Source organism: Triplophysa dalaica, chromosome 19 (assembly GCF_015846415.1).
Source record: "Triplophysa dalaica isolate WHDGS20190420 chromosome 19, ASM1584641v1, whole genome shotgun sequence".
In the NCBI taxonomy this organism is placed as follows: Eukaryota; Metazoa; Chordata; class Actinopteri; order Cypriniformes; family Nemacheilidae; genus Triplophysa; species Triplophysa dalaica.
Genome location: NC_079560.1, coordinates 14582153 through 14604298, shown reverse-complemented (window position 1 = coordinate 14604298; position 22146 = coordinate 14582153). Strand labels below are relative to the sequence as shown.

At 37.1% G+C, this 22146-nt stretch overlaps 1 long non-coding RNA gene across 1 annotated transcript; it reads left to right on the top strand.

Annotated features, from left to right (window-relative positions):
• Positions 1–7008: 7008 nt before the first annotated feature.
• Positions 7009–8925, top strand: LOC130408182 (uncharacterized). Its single transcript, XR_008904729.1, has 4 exons — positions 7009–7682; positions 8091–8261; positions 8493–8626; positions 8790–8925. It is a non-coding gene; the product is annotated as an uncharacterized LOC130408182 (long non-coding RNA).
• Positions 8926–22146: the final 13221 nt, after the last annotated feature.

Below are 22146 nucleotides of genomic sequence, written 5' to 3'. Positions count from 1 at the left end.
TGGTGGTCCCTCTTTTTAAGAAGGGGGACCGGAGGGTGTGCTCCAACTACCGGGGGATCACACTTCTCAGCCTCCCCGGGAAAGTCTATGCCAGGGTACTGGAGAGGAGAATCCGGCCGATAGTAGAACCTCGGATTCAGGAGGAACAGTGTGGTTTCCGTCCCGGTCGTGGAACACTGGACCAGCTCTATACCCTCTTCAGGGTGCTGGAGGGTTCATGGGAGTTTGCCCAACCAATCCACATGTGTTTTGTGGATCTGGAGAAGGCATTCGACTGTGTCCCGCGCAGCATCTTGTGGAGGGTGCTCCGGGAGTATGGGATTCGGGACCCTTTGCTAAGGGCCATCCAGTCCCTCTACGACCGGAGCAGGAGCTTGGTTCGCATTGCCGGCAGTAAGTCAGACTTGTTTCCGGTGCATGTTGGACTCCGGCAGGGCTGCCCTTTGTCGCCGGTTCTGTTCATAATTTTTATGGACAGAATTTCTAGGCGCAGCCAGGGGCCGGAGGGCGTCGGGTTTGGTGACCACACGATCACATCTCTGCTCTTTGCGGATGATGTCATCGTGCTGGCCCCATCAGACCAGGACCTTCAGCATGCACTGGGACGGTTTGCAGCCGAGTGTGAAGCGGCGGGGATGAGAATCAGCACCTCCAAATCTGAGGCCATGGTTCTCAGCCGGAAAAGGGTGGCTTGCTCACTTCAGGTAGGTGGAGAGTTCCTGTCTCAAGTGGAGGAGTTCAAGTATCTGGGGGTCTTGTTCACGAGTGAGGGAAGGATGGAGCGGGAGATTGACAGACGGATCGGTGCAGCTTCTGCAGTAATGCAGTCGCTGTACCGGTCTGTCGTGGTGAAGAAGGAGCTGAGCCGCAAAGCGAAGCTCTCGATTTACCGGTCAATCTACGTTCCTACTCTCACCTATGGTCATGAGCTGTGGGTCATGACCGAAAGAACAAGATCCCGGATACAGGCGGCCGAAATGAGCTTTCTCCGCAGGGTGGCCGGGCGATCCCTTAGAGATAGGGTGAGAAGCTCGGTCACTCGGGAGGAGCTCAGAGTAGATCCGCTACTCCTCCACATCGAGAGGGGCCAGCTGAGGTGGCTCGGGCATCTTTTCCGGATGCCCCCTGGACGCCTTCCCGGTAAGGTGTTCCGGGCATGTCCCACCGGGAGAAGACCCCGGGGAAGACCTAGGACACGCTGGAGGGACTATGTCTCCCGGCTGGCCTGGGAACGCCTCGGTGTCCCCCCGGAAGAGCTGGAGGAAGTGGCTAGGGAGAGGGAAGTCTGGGCATCCCTGCTTAGACTGCTGCCCCCGCGACCCGGCCCCGGATAAGCGGTAGAAAATGGATGGATGGATGGATGGATGGATATTCAGGCTTAAGGCTATACACCATATTGACGAATGGTGTGACAACAAAACTTAGGAAGCAAACTGTTAATATTACATTGTTTTATATTATTTATATTTATCAAATCATCATTGTTATGTTTTTTCAAATGTTTTTCTGTGGCACCATAGGACAAATTTGCATATTAAGGCTAAAATACACTACACTTTTGCTCTGATTTTGCCCAGATTTTCAGTCTGGACTGAAGTTAGTGTGATTCCAACTGAAAAAGTCTGCAAGTATATGATGTCTAGTTCAAAATAAATCTTTTCAGATTTTAAAAGTCTTGCAGTGTATTGCAGCCATTAGTCTGTCAACTACCCATGTACACAATATACACTGAAGACATTTTATCTTAAAAACATCAGCAAGCACAACCTTCACAGAACAATAAAAGTGTCACTTCTACTCCAAACCCTCTTATACGGTATTGTGTTGCTTTAACAAAGTAGGTGTTGGAATATATTAGCATACTTCAGAACTGAAGTGGATTTAGAAAAAATATAATGCTTACAAATAAATTTACTATTTTTAAAGTGAACCAAGAAAGACTATGAAGTGCTGAAATCTAAAACTGTTGCAAGGTTGAGTGTTTATTTTAATATCCACATGCATTTTTTATTTAAGTTCTGGACTGCGCATTTAAAGAAAACGCACTTTCATTCTTATCTCACATCTTTGAATACAACTTTTTTAAAGCAAACTTTTGTAACACTTTCCTTGAAGCATGTATGTATAGTGCATTAGAAAAGTAGTTTTAAAGCATTGTAGATCAACCTTTTAATTCATTGTAATGTCTTATAAATAATTGTTATTACAGTTAATACATTATAACACTTAGCAATTTATTGTTAGACTACAAATTTTAAATTGGTTATAATTCTTTACAACTACATATAATGCATTACAACACACATTATGAAAAATTATAATCCATCTTACCCTTTAATAACTCTTTATAATGCATTATACATACATGCTTCAAGGAAAGTGTTACCTAAACTTTTTTTGTTATTAAATAAAATAGTACTTCAGCTTATAAGCCTCTGTTATGGTGTGATAACAATTCTCCAATTCCACCTTAAAAAATAAGTTAAATCATTTAAATTTCCAACAATTTACTTGCTCTCATTCCAATATAAACACAAAGGCGATACTTATTACTTAAACTTATATTTGATCAACCAAATCATTAAACTTTGAAATAAATCTAAACTTTCAACTTTTTAGTTTTCAGCATTCAATCTTCTTATTCCTTTTTTCACAGTGTAATTCATTATGTAGTTAATGGATTGTTTCGCTGGCTGACTGTATTAAGTCGTGCAGTCATGAGACCAATTGTGCTTGTACTAGCCGCTGACTGATCTCTGCTGTCATCTGAGCGGCCTGATCACATTCTTGAGCTGCGTTTTTAAATGCTTTACAGTGACGCTGTTGACCGTTCTGGCTATTGTCAGTGTGTTGAAAAGACTGCTGCTTTGAAAAACTATGACTGATAATATATACAGCGTTGAAATACATATGTGATATTATAGTTGTAGATGCATGCTCATGCAGAATTTCTCATATTTTCAGTGCACAAAATTTGATGACACAGACCACGTTTACAAGCACAAGAAAATTCTGATTGATTTTGTAACTGCGTCATATTCTACATGTGCATGTGATGAGTGTCCTGTCAGAGTAATTCTGAGTTTTGCGTGACAACAAAAGTCATGCTATTTATTACATTTTTAAGCAGAGAGGAGCGTTTTTTGCTTCATTCTTTTATTTATAACTTTTTTATGTTTATTTTTAAATGTATTACAATAATTGTGCATAAATCAATATGCAGATGGCTAAAAGCACAGAAACATTGAGTCATTGATTAGGCTTGTGTGCTGTTGTCAAGGACCTAAATTAAAATGAAAGTTAATCAAATTACTGTGTGATATGACTCAAATTGAGTTAAGATAATGTCAAGGATCTCCATTATTTTTACAAGAGAATAGCACAAAAATAATATAATTTGGTGCATTTAGAATATGCTCATATACAGTATGTGCAATATATATATATTTATATATACAGTATATATGGTTCCAAAATGAGATATCTCTTTAAATAAAAAAATCATGTTTTTATTGTGCATTCCAATTAATACCCATCGAACTGTAGTTGGTTTGTTTTGATTTACGCCATAATAATAAAAAAAATACAGGTAAATAACCCAATAAAACATAAGAAAAACATGATTTAAAAAAACGTGTGTATATATGTATGAAGAGTTCTGTAGTGAACATTCTGTACTAGGAGATGTTTCCATCATCACTATATTCACGTTAGCTTTAAATAGACGTTGTAATAAATAATGAATCAGACATTGTGCGAAACCAACTTAGTGTAAACAAAGTTAATGAAAACTGTTTTTAAACGCTCTGTTTACGTCGTAATTTCCTAAAACAATGAAGGCGCAGCTTCCCGTTAGGTTAGTGCCAAAATGTAGAAGAACTGAGGTGTGGCCAGATAGGGATTAAAGACAACATAGGACAATGAAGCTATTTCTAATGCAGTCATAACTTGGCTATAGAAACCATAGAAACTGAGGATTTGATGTTAGAAGAATTATTCAAGTTAAGACAGTAGCGGGATATTTGAGCATATGTAGTTCTCACGTTGATGTTTGAAGTTTTGCTTTTTTAATAAATTAGCTAAAAGGCATTTCTTAAACAAAATTTCTTGATGTTCAACTGCTTAAAGAGAGCATTGCTGCATTGCTGTAGGATTGTGTCTAAATACTAAACTTAGAACAGGACCCTTAGGAATGTTCTGGTTGTTTTTGTTCTGACCAGTCATCATTAGATTCATATTTTCTGTTTGTATTCGGCAGAAGCTTTTATCCAAAACTATTAACAGTACATAAGTACAGTACAATATATCAGCATGACTGTCGCTTGGGAATTGAACTCATGACCTAGATGTAGCATGCAATACCAGTTAAAGCAAAGTTTAAAGTCTGCACTCCATCATTCTTCATGGTTTAAAATAAACAAAAATAGAGTGTTCAACACTGTACCAAGATTCACAACAGAAAGATTTTAAAATGATTTATAAATAAAGCTGTTGGGTACGCTTTTGCGGGAATCTAATATGATTTCAATACATGTGTAGATATGCAAAGTAACCTGCAATGTTATGTTCCAAACAGAGATGGCGATAGAGAGGCTAAAATTAGAGACTGCAACTTTAAGGGCTGGGCTGTTCACAAGTTGTGTCCAAAAACGAGAAATATCGCGGACCACATTGCTTTGTCTTTCTTTCTGAAGCGCTCGGGAGCTTGCGCTCCCTGGCATCTGTCGTTGCTAAACAACAGTGAGCTTCACTTTCCATGATGGTAACTTTTAGCAAAGCATACATTTCTTTCAAGGATTTTGCACTTACATTAAAATCACGAATTTTAGCACGCAAAAGACGCAAATCGTAACCTTGGAATAATAAGGTTCTATCTGATCTGAGTTATTTCCTATTGTGTGATTTATATACATACTGTGTTTTTTTTCTTTATGTTGTGTACATTTAAGGACTTTTTTAACACAAAATGGTTTTATCTACAAAGTGAAATAGAATGCAAATACTTTAAAGCTCATTATCTAAAAACATTCAGGAACGTAGATAGAACCTTATAATTGCAAGGCAACGAAATGTGGACAGTACCAAAAGCTAAAGTAGTTCAGCTCCAAAGTGAAAGTACCCAAATCAATGTTTTTCATGTCACATTTTAGATGCCGTCCATATTGTGGCTGTTGTACTGAAACCTTGTATCTCAATTCTTCATGATTTTTTTTCATAAATCATTACTATTGGTCACCTTTCATGTTTGTCTGTGGGTTTTGCAAATATTTACCCTTCACAGCACATAATTTAATTATTTTAAGAACTTTTTTTGGAAAGCCTTTATGTATAATGCATTATAAATGTTTAATATGCATTATATATTGTATGGTGCATTATAATTGTTCATATTGTATGTTGTAATACATTAAATGTTGTTGTAAAGAATTACAACCAATTTAAAATGCAAAGTGTATCAATGAATTGATAAGTGTTATAATGTATTTACTGTATTTACAATCATTAAAACTGCTTTTGTAATGCATTATACATATATAATAAAAGTAAAATGTTACCGATATTTTTTAAAGAATCATTTCCTAAATAGTTGACTTTTCCAATCATCACGAATGATATAAAAAATATTGAGGGCATTGGTATTTTTGGCCTAGGCGTTTTTGACAGCCATTGGTTGCACCTTCATGACGGTCGAATTATCTGCTGCTGTAAACGGCCTTTAAGAATGAATGTAACAGCTTGCTATTTACAGCGAAAACAGAATGTTCTCCAATGTACTGTAACAAGCTACGGAAAGAATGTTGTTGTCAAGTAGTGACACACTGTCTCACCCACATCAAACGTGCTAGCAGAACTGTGTCACTACTTGACCACTACAATTGAAACTAGCCAATTTCCCTATGTGCCTAAATTGGCAGCGAATTAATCCAACAAGTGGTGGTTCTCGTACATTGTGTACAGACTTCTCGGTCTGATCAAGTCCCATGAGGATTTTGATAGAACATATCCATAGTGATGAAGAGCATGATCAGTGTATGCCATGGCGGTGGGATTCTAATAAGGTGCGTTGCAAAATAAAATAGATACATAAAACTTTGCAGTTTTATGCGTGATATTCCAAGGATGGGTTGTGTCGTGTGTTTCACGTTATATAGATTAAACGAGTCTGTGAAGGAGACCTTAAAAGATGGCTTTAACACGGTCACGTTTTATTTTGCCACCAAATCATTGTGGCTTCTCTATGTAAACCCTTACTTTTGTAAATTACTTTTTACCAGTCAATGGGTTTTGGTAACTACGGCAACAGAATCATCATCTTGTTTGTGTCTGTGGGCACAAGATAGAGCAAGTGATGGAGAAAAGAAAAAAATTAAGAAATGTAGGATTATTGTATAGCGCAGAGCAATTAAACAAAAATTTTAACCTGATGTGTCTCTCAGAACTGAAATAAATGATCTTGCTGAAATACATTAAAACGGAATTTAAATAGCACCATTATGTGCTCACCCATGCAATGCTAATATTCAACTTTAATGGATTGTCCCCATAAATTTCAGGCCTTTTATGAAAAGTAGCCCATAAACCTAGTCGTTTAAAGTGAGGACAGGAATTATTTAATAATTGTCATCAGCTATTTTGAGTTAAGACTGCAGTAAACTGAAATTTGGCTGAAAAGAAATACAGTTCTACTAGCTTTTTTTGTCAAAACAGTTCTTCCTCAAGGCACAACGTTATCAAAATATCCAGATGTACAAACATTTTCCTTATTCCTTTTCTTCTATGTATTCATCCGAGCATTCATCCTTTTAGCTGGGAGCTTAAAAGTAATTAAAATTAACAATATCAATTACAAGCGGTCCATTCTTTACACAAAGTATCTTTATAATACTTAAATTTCAAGTGCTTGAATGCTTGAGCTGTTTTCTAACTTGAACACAATCTCGTGGCAATTTGTAACTATTATGCAAAGTGTCTTATTTTTATAAATGCATACACTGTAACGAATTGCTGTAAAAACTACAGCGTTATTTTACAGAAGCTGACTGTATTTTAAATAATACAGAATATTGCTGTAAAGTGCAATGCATTCTGGGGTCACGTGACGGATTAACTCAATGTACAGAATATTGCTGTAAATTTCAAATCTACAATGGCGGGATGATCTTCAACAATCGAGATTGGGGTAGTGCGCAAAATGAATGATTCACACCTGTGGTAAGTAACTTATTACGTATTTTTTTTCCATATTTGGTAACTATCATACTGGTAACTTTATATAGAGGTATCTAAATTCGCGGTTCATATTGCTAACCCCGGATTCAACCTCCATCCGCGGGGACCGAAGGAGTCTTGCGGGGTTTCAGCAGCGCCGTCGCGGTAAGATTTCAAACATTCTCCGTCGCTATAGCACCTGAGGACAGAAGTTGTTCATGTTATTTAGAGTTTTTGTTCACACCAGGAGTGAAGGCGGTATGTGACGAGCTACAGTTCATTGTATTAGTAAGTTGACGGTTGTTTTTTTAATGTTGAACATCGCGCCCGCCGTAGACTCGGTAAAAGTTACATGCTTCGACAGTTGGGATACCACACTCGCTCGTGATTATTTTCTGGTGTAATTCAAATTTGCAAATGCAGTCATCCGTTAAATCGAGCGCCCAAATTAAAATGAGTCACCATAGCTTGAGGTAAGTTGATGTTCACGGAGGATAGTCCGGTAAAGTGATTAATGTACGTAACCATCTAGATATACAGTTTATGTATCGGAGGCCAGCTGAGAGCTTGAGCAAAAGACGTTAGCGACACCCTCATTGTATATCAGGCCTGTCTCCCAAATAGGACCGTTGGAGGGTGGGAGTGAGACCCGTTACAAAATACTAGTGTGACAATTTCTTGACCGTGACATCCCTAACGTTAGTTAGCTTACATTTCTGTATAAGTACGGTTTTAAGTGTAAGTTACTCTGTGTAATTTGCTTAGAGTTTGTTTGTAGAGTCACTTATACTAAAATGTAGTTTAAATGTAAAATGCTTAAAGATAATTGTATAGTCACTATTAACTATTACTATTGTCACATGTATAATTGTTTGTTTTAGGACACACTTTGCCATGCAGGCCACTGGATGCTGACTACTGAAGGTTAGGTTGTGTGTGACGGTGCTCAGCACAGCTTCATGTCTGGCCTTGTCACTCTGTTCATAACATGTTACATATTCAGGCTTGAGTACCAGGATGGGGCAAGCGTGTATCTTTGAGTCCAATGAAAGGTATTAATTGAACAACTTCCTTACCTGCTTTTTATAGATATGTTAATGTTATATACCTGTTAAGACCTTTAAAACAATATTTCTCAACGAGAGATGCATTTTTTTGGGGCTAATTATTTAGAAGTCTCCCATATTTAACACTAGCAAGCTGATGATTTAATTCATGTGTTTTAATATAATATATTTTGTACATTTAATATATAACATTTAGTTTTTCCTGACTCTTTGTAGATATTAATCCAGAGAGTGGAACAAGAAGAAGCGTCATCTAAAATGCCAGGATACAGAAGAAACAGGTTGCAGTGAACCCACATGTCGCCGCTCTTCTAAACACAATGATGAATATTCAGTGTAATCGATGAAAAGTAAGAAGCACACACACACACACACACACACACGCACACACACACACAGATCTCATCATTGAATTACATCATTTTATTATTCTCTGACTGTATATGTTGTCCTCTGTTTTTCTCTGACTATAAATTGAATATCTAACATTATTCTCTTGTTTCGTTTCCATAGTTCCAGCTACTTGTTGTGCTCTGATGGATCAAGATGGTGACCGTTTTACAGACTCACTTGGGCCTTGTTTTGCAATGTTGTTTCATGATGGTAATGTTGGTTAACGTGTTGTTTAAACAGGAATGTTTAAAGAGCCATGTTGGATACTATGAAGTTGTTACTGAATAAAATTATTTCATGTACAACAACGTACACAATTTGTCTGTAATGTATTTTTGTATCAATTAAAAAAAAATAAACACTGTATATCCAGTATGCAAAACATACTGGATATACAGTGATTATGTATTTCTTCTAAATAAAGTAAATTAAAATCAAGCAATTTGCTGTAAAAAATACAGCATTATACTGTTGCTATTCAAAATTACAGCTTTTCCTGTATTCTGCAATTACAGTAAATGGCTGTAAATTAAATTACAGTACTGTGACTGTACAATTTACAGTAACTGGCTGGCAACCCTGCTGCCAGTAGTTTACTGTAAATTTTACAGGATTTTTTTTACAGTGTACATTCATTTGAATGTTCTAGTATGATCTGCGTTTGCTACCTTGACAGTTGGGCTTTATTCTTGCATTTTATGTACAGTAAAATTAGATTGTCCTTTATTTGCATGATTCAAATTCATACATAATTGCCAGAATCAGAGTTTCTTGATATAAATGCAATATTGCTGGTGTAGGAGTGCAGAAGCACATGGCAATCACAGCCTTGCTGATATAGAGGCATATCACACGAGTACAAGAGCGATATTGCATTTATACAACAATTCCACGGCAGAACTGTGTAGATAAATCAGAAACAAAATTGTATTGTCTTTGCAAGAGAAAAATGATTAATTTGTTATTTAAAGCATTATCATGTCTGAATGGATTAATTATTAGCCTATGCAAAGTCATCAGATATACAGCTGTGGAAAAAAATAGAGACCACTGCAAAATGATTCTGAGTTATTCTGAAGTTACCTAGTTGGATCAGTTTGTTTAAAAAATCCGTGAAAGAAAATCCTGACTGATAAATTTGCTGTAATTTTCCTGTAATTTTATGTTTTTTGACCGTATTTCAAAAATACATGAAAATCTGAAAAGCAGTAAAAGTCTGTCGAATCATGTTGTTTTTCACATTGTTTGTTTTCATGAGACAGTCATGTCTAGCTAGCTAGTTTCTCCTTTTTATGTTTCATTCATACGCAGCTGAAAAAAACAGTTAAGTACACTATCAATATTCAGTGGATACAGGAGCCGGTCTCTGGTGAGCTTTCGTCACTTCTGCATTAGTAATCGCTCATGTAAAACAGTCCAGGTTGCTGGCAGGCCTCCAGTGACCTTTTACAGACTGAAGCCCCATGGAGACTCTTGGCTCTGCACTCAATCTCAAGTGCTGCCAGGTAAAATGATCTCTGGGGATAGAAAATAGACCCATCACGCTTACAAAATGAAGCGTAATGTGTTATTAGGAGCTCTTTAAATACCACAGACCTGATCTGAAGCAGAGCCAGTGTGGAAGAATGCCAGGACACACATACAGTATATTTACCTACAACAGCATTGAAGGGATTAGCATGAGGTGTAGGCATCGCGATGGGATATAGCCGTGGAATGAGCCAGAGTCGGATGCTTCCTTGATCACATGACCATTGAGGCTTCATCGGCTGTCTCGTGGATTGAAGGTGTGAGTACGTCCTGGTTATTGGAAAATCCTCAAAGGAATTGGACACATGCGAGAAGGGCTGGATTGTTTGGAAAGGATTTTTGCATGTGTTGGCAGCATGTTATCATAGCGACATGGCGGTTTCCTGCTCTTGGGAAAACACACACGCACACAAACAAACACACACACTTAGACTGAGTCAATGACACGTGGTGTCCACTATCAGTGACACTTATTGTATTTCAATAATTCTAAATTAAGAATCGCCTAAAATGTTTGGCTTGGTAATTCCTCATCTTGTCTTTTTTAATTGGGTCTTTTTGAAAAGTGTTGAAATATCTCAGGAGAATTGTTGGAGTTCTTATTGTGTTTTATTTAAGCTTCTACTCCTAAAATTGCTCCCATGAAATAAAGACAACAAAACAAAAACAAAAACAAAGGAGACAATAAAAAATAAACTGGATTTGGGTCAATTTGTATGCACCCTGCAGCAGTCCATCGCTTTCCTAAAAGGTGTTTGTCTCATTCATTGATTATATTTCATACATTTTAACGACAATAAAATGACCCAATACAATGAATGTTAAATGATCTATGTGGATTTTAAATGAATTAGACGTTCATTCACATTGCAAAGTATTTAGAAATATGAGTAGTTTAAAATAGTAATGAGCAGATGCCAAATAAATACATTAACTGCGCAAATTGTGTGACAGTTTTCGTCAGGTCCCCACTCTCTCACACAGGAAACACAGCAGCATTTGAAGTCTGTAATTGTTTAATCCAAACAGTCCGGTAATAATTCCCTGTTAGTCTCCTTCAGCCTTCTGTGATTTGCGTTTGGCAGTTAAATGTGTGAAGAGAAACTGTCATGAACTTCAAATGAGGACCCAGGTGCAGACAGCAGGTGGCAGTGACAAAGATGTTTATTTGAAAAATCAAACAGCAAACCCACGATGGGGGAAATCTAAACTAAGGATATATATATATTGGGGGCAAAACGAGAGACCGGAGAGTATACGGATAGCCGATAAGTTCACTAGCTCTCCCTCAACACAAAACCTAAGGCTATGCCATGACTCCGCCGCAAGGCCAAAAATAAACATGACATGACGGCGGAATCATGACAAGAAACAGTGAAACGCTATGGTTGACCAGCTAGTACTTTTTCATATCATTTTAAATATTTTTGTAACAAGATTCCATAAAAGGAGGGAAGGAGACGGGAACCGGTAACACTTAAACATTTAATCAAAATAATAACAAAGTAAAAAGTCATCCGGCAGCCCCTGACGGACGACTGCTGTACATCACGAGGCTACGTGGAAGTTGTCCATTGTTCTTAACATAGTTATTTTGTGACGAGCACATTTTATTCAAATATAAGCAGACAGCTTGATTAGAATCATTATATTGTGCATATATATTTCAATTCTAACACTAGCTGCTCATGGAGTTTTGTAAGCTATTATTCCTGCACAGGGCATTAGTCTATCAGCTTTTAGGTCATTGATAAGGGTGAAAGCCAAAGGCCGTTTGCGACACCAACAGATCGATCATTTTATTACATTAACAGTAGTGTCTGAACCAATAGTGTCTGCTAGCATATGGTGTCTCCTGGCAGGACTTCACCATGATCTACAGAAGTTAGAAATGTGATATTTAGAATTAGGAGGCAAAAGTTCACTTGCATGGTTTTGTGTCCATATAATAGAAAAGTTAATGGGTGCCACAATGGCGCTGTTCGGTTACCAACTTTCTTCCAAATATCTTCTTTTGTGAAAGAAAATCATACAGGTTTGAAATAACATGAGTAAATGAGGATATAATTTTCATTTTTGGGTAAACTGTCTCTTTAATTTAGTCCATTGGAAACTCCACCCCCCTAAAAATGTACTTAACAACTCATCCCTAAAATGTAGATGCATGGGCTTCGACTTAAAGGTGTAGTAAATGATTCGCCATCTTCCATGACCATTTCATAAAGCATTTCAATATAGAAAACATTTTAAATGAAAACATTGAATAAATTGAATTCAAATTGAAGATTCAAGATTTTCTTAAACCGTAGTGAAATGTTATTCTGGATTTTTTGCAAATAAACATAAATATATAAAAAATATATACAACACAAAACTAAGGTTAAAATATAGAATTAAATAATTCTTTAAAATTGATAAACTGAATAAAATATAAAGAATACAGAAAACATGTAGAAGAAAACTGATAGTTTAATGTGTGTTTAATGTGTGTGTGTCCAGTAAAAGCGCATTGCAAAGTAATGTTCAACCAACTGGTTAACAAAGATATGTGGCTATGTCTCCATATGCCAAACGCTCTGTCATTTACCATCCGTTACTGCAACTCATAAACCAGATGTGAAAAAATCCTTAAATGACCCTATTGTCCTGTAAACGCTTTTATTCAAACACAGTTTTACTGCCATCTCAAGGTTGGTGAGCACATTCAAATCCCGCTGCAGACGTTGGTCATTTTGCCATAATACTCCTATAAAATAAGGTTTATCCTTTTTAAGCATTGATGCAACTCATAGAATAACTCACTGCAGAGATAATGTTAGCTTCATTCACAATAATAGTTGAGCTTTCATCACAATGACATCAGTTCTTACTTTCTAGTCTGATACACTTTTTCTCAAGAACTCCTGAGGAGATGCATTGGCAGAAACTAATCTTTTGAAACATCTGGATCTTCTGGGACTATGTTAGATTAAGACATTCTTCATTTTCAAATCCAAATCAACTGGTCAGAAAGAAAAGAGAATATGGTTGAGGGTAAACGCTTGTATAAATACTGTAACTTGTTGTCCGGTCAAATCAATGACTTGACATTTGACTTGAACCCAACCACTTGAAACACATTTGTAACGTTACCTAACACAAAACTTTACAGTGTATATTGGGACTCAATGATTGTCGCAAATCGGACCTCATTGGAGTGTCTCTTTAAGACGCATCTGCTCTGTAGACAAACCCTTAGGGGACTGTGAACCTTTCACGAGATATCGACTTTTCCCTGTAGCCTCCTGGTGAACTTTCTGAATCAACTTACCTGGAGGTTATACATGGCTGATTCGTTCATGAATGTCAACGATCAAATGATCATCAGTCTAGAAGTTAATGCAACTAGTTTTTGCTCTGCTTGATCATAAATTCAACATGTCTCAGTGGAATGTGGTGACTTTTGTCAAAGTGACAATAATTGACTTATGTTGGACATAACTTGCAAATGACTAAAGCAAGGATCAGAACAATATACAATAGTTACTTACGTCATTGGTGTATCATAATACTCGTGCCTAAAGGGACAGTTCACCCAAAAATAAAAATTCTGTAAATTATTTAATAGTGGATCTCAAAATATCATAATTTAAGTAAATATTGTATGAGCATGCTTAACATATCTGATATGAACATGTTCTGAAAGCCTTATTGGACGCTAGACCCTGGTAGTCACGTACACCTACACGTCAAACCTTTCAGATTCAATTATGGCTTATTCTAAGGATATTTTATAGCACACGTGTGATTGTTCTAAAGACAGACGGAGAACCAGGGAAGGACCCAAAACTCACATCATCTTACTTTAAAAACCATTAAATTGTACTTTTTTAACAAAATGAGGAAAAGTGGCTTAATTTTCGTTTTTATGCTTTCATTTTATGTGTTCACATAATTGTTTAAATGAGTCCCATCAGACAGTCATTATAAAAACTTGAATTAAAGTTTAAAATGGCAGGTGGTCTCCAAATTCAGGACAAATATGTTTTATTCTCTTTCTGTCTGTCTGTCCTTCTGTCTAGAAAACATTTTGACATCTGTCTATCCGTCTGTTTATCTGTCTCTCTCTCTCTCTCTCTCTCTCTCTATCTCTTTCTTTCTTTCTTTCTGTCTGTCTGTCTATCTCTGTCTCTCTTTCTGCGTCTGTCTGTCTGTCTGTATCTGACTGTCTGTCTGTTTATAGGCTAATTCACACCGCCAGCAAACTATGATGGATCAGTGCTATACTGTCTGTCATGATTCTGTCCTTCTTGTCATGAGTTCTCTAGTTCTGTGGACAGAGTCGTGACATTACCATGTCTTTTGTGCTTGTGGTGTTATGTGCGGAAACACATGCTCCTTGCTGTGACTTTGCACCACGTGTCCTCCTGTCGTGTCACTTAGCCCCATACCATTATTTCCCGTTATCTCACCCTTAGTGTTTGATTCTTCTCACCTGGCGGTCACCATCCCTTTGTGATCATCCGTTTCCTCATGTAATGCCCTCGTCTTCTCTCTCCCTCGCCGGTTCGTTGTTTGAAAGTCCATGTCGAGTGTTTACCCTGTCAAGAACATCATCCCTGCCTTGTTCCTGCCTTATTGTGTTTTCTTGGAAAGGTGTGTGTTTTGTTACTTTTGATCCATCGAGTTTATTCCCCCTTGTGGGAAGTGTTTTGTTTTTTTGTCATTATTGTTTCATGTTTTACCCCATTGTGGGTTTTATTTTGTGTTTACTATTAATAAAAAGTATTTTCGTTATTTTGGCTGTATGGGTTAGCTGTCCAAATCATGACACCTTTTTTGCTGGGAGTCTGAACATGCTCAATCGGGGTTTGTGGGGTCGTGGACTGTCTGAGTGATGTGATATAATTTTCCAACAAACACTAACAAACTCTGATGAAATGTGCAAACCTTTGCCATTATAATTATGCGAGTTCCTTCCGAGGACAGCCAGAAAGTTTGTTAAATATGTTTTTTGTAGCACGATTCACTACAATTCGTATGTTGTTTGGATTTATTGCAGTAAAACCAAGGTTCATGTTCATAAGGCTTCTGAACTATTATTATTATTCCATATAGCGCTTACAGAACTGGCTTTGTAAACGGATGTTCCATTTTCTGATTTTAACTAAAGATCATGAGGCCACAATATTCTTTAAAAGATAATGTCTCACATTGATAAACTATTTACAATAAACACTGAAATCTTTCATGAAAAACTGGGCACTGTAATTTTTTATTTCCCTGGGACTTTAAGATGTCTTTCTTTAAGAACATATTTGAGCATCCGATGCGAAAAGCGTGAATAAGGAAAATATTTTAGAATTGCTCATTTTATCCTATTTTGTATAATTTCCCCATCTATCAACACCGCTAATTACTTAAACCAGAGGTCCGGGGAATGCGAAATAATTTATGACCCATGCTGCCATAATGATTCAGAATGAGTTTTAAAACATTTTTTTCATAAAAATAATTAAACCCTCGTCTATTCCGCTCCAAATATTATTTAAACATCTAAAATGATCTTTATTTACCTACGTTTTCTGAGCAGTGCACCTTTCAAAATCTTTGTAAATACAAGGGGCGTGTCCATCGGAAGTCGGTTTTGGTTTCGGTTCTTAAACATGCAGGAATGAGAATATAAAGGAATGAGGAATGAGAATATAAAGTGCGGGAGCTAATTCATGTTAAAAGAGTTATTAAAAAAAAGTCATGTTATGAAATCGATTTTACTCGAGCCAATGTTATGCCGAAAAATGCCCCCCTGCCAGATTATGCACCCCCTCTCATCCCCACAATGTTTATGGTGAGGATTAGGTGTTAGAGGAGGAGTTAGGATTAGGTACATTATCTGTTACATCAATCAAGTTTGTCGTTGTCCAGTAAAGTGAACATGATTTTTAACCCAACTGCCAATTTGTCTTTTGGTGTTTGTTGGCATTTGTCTGTGGGGTGTGATTTGGCCTTCATATCTGTCTGTCTCTGTTTGTTCATCTAAATGTCTGTCTGTCTGTCTGTCTGTCTGTTGGTGTTTCTATCTGTTTATCTGTCTGTATTTCTATCTCTCTATCTGTCAGTCTTTCTTTCTTTCTTTCTTTCTTTCTGTCTGTCTATCTGTCTGTCACTCTTTCTATCTGTCTGTCTATCTGTCTGTCTATCTGTCTGTCTTTCTATCTCTCTGTCTATTTGTCTGTAAGTCTTTCTATCTGTCTGTCTGTCTTTCTTTCTTTCTTTCTTTCTTTCTGTCTTTCTATCTGTCTGTCTGTCTATCTGTTTGTCAGTCTTTCTATCTGTCTGTCTGTCTATTTGTCTGTCAGTCTTTCTATCTGTCTGTCTGTCTATCTGTCTATCTGTCTATCTATCTACCTATCTATCTATCTATCTATCTATCTATCTATCTATCTATCTATCTATCTATCTATCTATCTATCTATCTATCTATCTATCTATCTATCTATCTATCTATCTATCTCTCTGTCTATCTATCTATCTATCTATCTATCTATCTATCTATCTATCTATCTATCTATCTATCTATCTATCTATCATCTATCTATCTATCTATCTATCTATCTATCTATCTATCTATCTATCTATCTATCTATCTATCTATCTATCTATCTATCTATATGTCTATATATCTCTCTGTCTTTCTATCTATATGTCTATATATCTCTCTGTCTTTCTATCTATCTATCTATCTATCTATCTATCTATCTATCTATCTATCTATCTATCTATCTGTCTGTCTGTCTGTCTGTCTGTCTGTCTGTCTGTCTGTCTGTCTGTCTGTCTGTCTGTCTGTCTGTCTGTCTGTCTGTCTGTCTGTCTGTCTGTCTGTCTGTCTGTCTGTCTATCTATCTATCTATATATCTCTCTGTCTTTCTATCTATCTGTCTGTCTGTCTGTCTGTCTGTCTGTCTATCTATCTATCTATCTATCTATCTATCTATCTATCTATCTATCTATCTATCTATCTATCTATCTATCTATCTATCTATCTATCTATCTATCTATCTATCTATCTATATATCTCTCTGTCTTTCTATCTGTCTGTCTGTATGTCTATCTGTCTGTCTGTCTTTCTATCTGTCTGTCTGTCTGTCTGTCTGTCTGTCTTTCTATCTGTCTGTCTATCTGTCTGTCAGTTTTTGTATCTGTTTGTCTGTCTATCTGTCTGTCTGGCTGTCTGTCTCTGTGACTGTCCGTCTGTCTGTCTATCTATCTATCTATCTATATATCTCTCTGTCTGTCTATATGTCTGTCTGTTTATGTCTAACTCTCTGTCTGTCTGTCTGTCGCTCTCTATCTATCTATATGTTCGTCTACTTATCTAATCGGTCCATTCATCTCTATCTTATTAATGCATTTTCCTTCTTTCAACACCTTTAATGATTTCATTCATGACTTAATACGCGGTGAATAACAGAAGCGATTGCGTATTCTGCCTTCAGCAGGTGGTTTTAATAGCAGGAAACAGCTAAAGAAATACTGAACTGAAGAGTGAAAGAGAGAATACGTCAGGCAACCGAATGACTAAAAAGAGGCAACACAGAATGGGCATGAAAAAGAAAGAAGCACACGGATTTAGAGACCCTTCACTTTGCCCTAGAGATAATTTGACTCATTTCCGGCAAAGACGGTTTTAGATCGGTCTGAATGGCTATAGAATAAGACTGGTAAATGGCGTGCAGTGTGCCAGCAGGTGTTCAGCCTACACAACAAGAACAGTAGCAGGTCGCACAGAAAATGTGAGCACAGTATCATTAAAGACAATCCTGAGGGAACATGACTGCGGGCCAGTACACCCCCCAAAATCAATGTGTTGTTTATGTGACTTTTGACCTATAGCAGTGTTTAATGATAATATCTGGACTAAGGGGAAATATGGATTATGGTAAACGCTCACCATGTTGAACTCAGCAACGGGCTTTGAAGGCTTATGGGTTGCCTTGGTGATCAAACAGAAAGTCTAGGATTGAATAAACCAGAGGCCATGTGACTTCATAAAATAAAATGAAAAATGACTGAACCATAACTCACGAGAAAACATAACAACCACTTTTGATCTTAAGAAACATAAGTGTGTGATTTGTTGGAATCCTTAAACCATAAATTATAATAGTTGTGTAAGAGTTCATATATTAAAATAAAAGTCTCTGTATAATAATTTAGAGAAGACTAAATGTGATGTTGATTCATATATATACATAATTTTACATTTCCAGTGTATATGACTAATTCATAAATATAAAATAAAAGTATATATATGACTATAAAACAACTTTAAAAAATAACTATGGTATGAAAATGTGTAAGTGTGTATACAATGTCAGTTGTGCTTCCATGTATAAAATTTGTTATTCATTATTGTGTTTTTTTCATGTCCCAAGGTAGATATGGCTGTTTAATTAAAAATAATCCATTGCATAAAAGGCACGCGCATTTGCACAAGAATATGTGTTTTTTATGTATTTCACATTTGCCAAACTCCAGCACATTAGCAAATTGTTATATTTTTATTATAGTATGCAGTTAATTATACTATATTGTGATATTGTACTATGTTAACAGCAAGTCAAATGACAGCAGGTCAATTCTACAGATCTACAAAATACAGTGACATTAAAAATGACTCCTCATAGTAGGCTAGCAGTACATTTATGAGCTTTTCACAAAATTGCTGTGCATGTCCTGGAGAAATTGGCTTCTGCAGCTGACATATGGCCTTTTGATGATATGGGGTTAAAGCTGATTTTAAGAGACATGGCAAGCGTTTCTGTGACACTTCAGTGCTTGCATGAGTCAGTCTGTGAGACTGCTAAAGAGTTACAGACATCTGAAAATAAAGAAAAAGTGGCACATCCCACATTTTATTTTATGCAGGTAGATTTCTATCCTCAGAGTATAAAGAAAATCTGAAGAACTCCCTTAATAGCGCTACAAACACAGACCTTAATAAGGGTATAAAGCCTAATAAAAAATATTCGCCACCTGACATTATACAGATAACCGATATATATCAGTGCAGGTGCATTATTTCAACAAGAGTATCTTGTTTACATACAGAAAGGGAGCGACAGCCCCGAAAGGTATTTGGACAAAAATGCCACACTTGAAAATGTATGAATGTCAGTGTATGAGATCTAAAACCAAGTGGCATTTATTTCACTGAAAGTTTCCCTATACTATTCAAGCAAGAAATGCAAAACGTTTGTTAGGTTAAAAATAATAAAATATCAAATGTTGGGAAAAAATAAAAAAACTATGCTACTTGCTTTGATAGTTTTTCTTTTTCCTATGATATTTTGATTAAACACAATAACAACCAGACATTTTTAAAGTGGTGGAATCTTTCAACGTAGTGCTGCCATCTAGTGTTAAAGTCCCCTACGGTGAAAGAAAGAAAAACTTTGATGAAAGCAATGTTGTTTTGTTTATTGATAAAATCGGTTTGATTCCTTTAAGAAAGACTTGTAAGCAGAATTTATCTTAAGTTTTTATAAGTTATTACAGTTTTTCTCAGTCGTTTTGGTACATTTCTCATATCATCCTTGACATTAGCAAAACACACGGATTACCTGCAAATGCCAGTCTCTTGCTCAAAATCCTTAGTTCATCTCTCATAAATAAATATCTGTGTCAATGAACATCTCTTTCCCATCAGAAGTCCTTGTGTCATTGTAAACGGATAAGACAGTCAAATTGCTTAGTCATGTTTTTAACAATATAACAGTGTTCTCTAGAGGGATGTTCTGATGTAAACTTCATCAAGAGTTTACATCAAGAGACTGGACATGTTTCACATTTACGCTTTAATGTTTGTACTGTTATTTATCGACAGACCATATCATTGCGATACAGAAAGGAAAAGACAGCACTGCATATCACAAAGAAAAAAACTAAAGTAGAAATGTGGACATAGGACAATCTCCTTAGGGAAAACAGTACATGCAGTGCTGTAGGAATTAAAGTGAATTCCTACACCTTATGACGTTCCTGTCTGTTGGGCCACAAATTCTCATCCACATCACAACGAATATCTTCTCTTGTGATGCAGTATGGAAAGACTTTTAGAGCCTCCTATCCAGGCTATGCTGGCTGTGATGTCATCACACGCTGCATCCATGGCAGTCTGTGTAGGTGTCTGGCAATCACATACTTTCCATCTCCATGCTGCGAAAAATCCCCAATGGGGTTAAGGAATGGAGAGTAGGGTGAGAGGAACTCCATCAGCATCCTGTTGTGGGTCGCAAACCATTGCCTGATGGTGTTGGAGCGATGGAAACTGACATTGTCCCAAACTATCACGTACTTTGGCAGGTCATCTCCAATCTGCCCGCTCTCTTGTTCAGGGATGAGATCCCTGTAGAGAGTTTCAATAAAAGTGACAAGACGCTCTGTATTGAATGGCCCAATAATGGGAATATGCATTCGCACACCATTCTCAGAGATAGCCAGCACCCATGGTTATGTTCCCGCCCCTTCGGCCTGGCAAATCAACTGTAGCTCTGTTGCTGATGATATTTCGATCACGCCTAAACTATGGAATAGTTTATTTTCGACAGTATTGATGATACAGTTTACAATAGTATTCCAGTCACTTTGCATTGATGCATCAGCATTGTAGTAAAGTTACTGCAAGTAAAACAACAATACAATTACATAGGTAACTCATTCTATAAGGAATACATAAGGTATACATTACGAATGGAGTGTTGTCCTTTGAATTCTATGTCAGGATTAGACGACAACCTTTCACGGTGGCAGGGGAAAACTTCTCAATGAACAACAAGAACAAGAGATCTGTAACATGGTGATGGCAAATAATGCCGTCACATTGAGACAGATCCGCACAGCAATCCCACAAGACAATGCCATATTCCACAATGTTAACTCTATAAGCATCTCCACTATAGACCGGATATTGAAGAATCATCAGATGACAATGAAGCAAATTCTCAGGGAACCATTAGAGAGGAACTCTGAAAGAGCTGCGGTACCAGTATGTACATGTAAGTCAGTCACTGGTTGTCCATCATTATAACCTTTTTACTATTAAGCAGTGGTTCCCAGATTTTTTTGGATTCAGTACCCACTTTACCTGATTTGTGTATCCAGGTTATCCAAGGTATTTGATTTATCTGACTTCAACATTTACTTAAAAACTGCAGCTTACTGTATGATGCAATTATCATTATAATCCTTATTTTGAAGAATATAACATACAATAAGAAAAAGGGTCAAAGAGCTACAATTAGTGCCTCCCATCTGTAAATCTAATACTGTGGGTTTTACTGTGACATTTCAGTAAGCCTAGTCATTGATGATTTCCCCCCTCCCCTTTCTGTCAAATACCCACTGTAGTACCTCTGTATAAGGGTACATGTACCCCAGGTCTGGAACCACTTGAGTAGTGGCCAGTAGTATATTGAACTTGTGGAGAACATAGAACATTCCTATGTAATTGTCTTTAACTGTAGTGTATGACTCTTATGTATGACTGATTTGATGTTTTCTTTTTTTATGCTATTGTAGAGAATAATGGCATTGGAAGGAAACGAGACACCTCACATCCTCGTGTTTGTTGATGAAGCTGTTTTCAACCTGGCCAAGGGCCGAAGACGTGGCCTTACTAATATTGGCCACCGGACCACGGTGGATGTCCCAGGCCAGCAAGGGGGCAATATAACTATGTGTGCTGCCATATCTAAGAATGGTGTGGCTATACTCACATCCCCAGTCTTGGCCCATACACTACACAGAAGCTCCTCATCTTCTTTGACCGCCTTCATTTTGATTTGATCCCTGAAAATGAGAGAGGTCTCGTGGTGCCGAACCATCCACGTTATATTGGCAAAATCACCACGAGTGTTGAGAACGTCCGGTCTGTTTCAAGAAATGAGCCAAACCAATGGAGAAAAAC